Source organism: Tupaia chinensis, unplaced genomic scaffold (genome assembly GCF_000334495.1).
Source record: "Tupaia chinensis unplaced genomic scaffold, TupChi_1.0 Scaffold138365_1, whole genome shotgun sequence".
In the NCBI taxonomy this organism is placed as follows: Eukaryota; Metazoa; Chordata; class Mammalia; order Scandentia; family Tupaiidae; genus Tupaia; species Tupaia belangeri.
In genome coordinates, this window is record NW_006198262.1 from 2,463,005 (window position 1) to 2,463,926 (window position 922).

The 922-nt window shown below is 39.0% G+C and overlaps 1 pseudogene; it reads left to right on the forward strand.

Annotated features, from left to right (window-relative positions):
* Positions 1 to 180: 180 nt before the first annotated feature.
* LOC102469241 (39S ribosomal protein L30, mitochondrial pseudogene) lies at positions 181 to 639 on the forward strand (annotated as a pseudogene).
* Positions 640 to 922: the final 283 nt, after the last annotated feature.

Here is a 922-nt window from a genome sequence, read left to right on the forward strand (position 1 = left end):
TTGTGTTTGTCATTTTGGTTAATTACTGGAAGATGGCGGTTCCGGCCAAAAGCCTCGAAACTTGTTGCTCAGCATATAATAAGGAACATCCTATTCTTATTCTTCTTCAAAATATTCTTACCTCTCGGTGGAAAAGTTCAAGCTGGACATTATAGCAGGCACTGCTTTTGAAGAAGAACAGTTGCTACATTTATGGCAGGGATTTTGCACTCAGTAGTTCAGAGGTCCCCAGGCAGACTACAGACTGTGCCAAGAGGTGTGGAGTCTCTCATTTGTACAGACTGGATTCGTCACAAATTTGCCAGGTCAAGAATACCGGATAAAGTGTTTCAGCCTTCAGTTGCTGATAATAAAATATATGGCAAGGATCCCCAGCACCCTCATAAACTGCATATTGTTACCAGAATAAAGAGTACAAGACGGCATCCATACTGGGAAAAAGGTATAATAAAGATGCTTGGATTAGAAAAAGCACATAGCCCTCAAGTCCATAAGAATACCCCTTCACTGAATGCAAAACTAAAAGTAGTCAAACGTTTGGTAAGAATTCAGCTCCCCAAGTTGCCCCAAGGACTTCCAACAGAGGAGGACCTGTCTAACAGGAGCCTCACAAGCACAGGGGAGTTAGTAGTACAGTGACGTCTGAAGCCTGTGGAGCCTAGAGGGGTGAAGTCCTCATGCCAGAGCAGCTTCAGATTAGAAAATGCAAATCTTTGTTATTTAAAGATGGTGATAAAGTGTTCCATTAAAAGATGTTATAAACACAAAAAAATATTCTTGACTACTCCTAATGCTTTATTTTTCCATATATTTTTCAAGACAAGCTTGTTATGTTTTATGAAAAATTCTGTTTGGGCTTTTATTGAAATTTCATTGCTTTTATGGGTTAATTTGGGGATATTGAAAAATTTTGTAACATCAT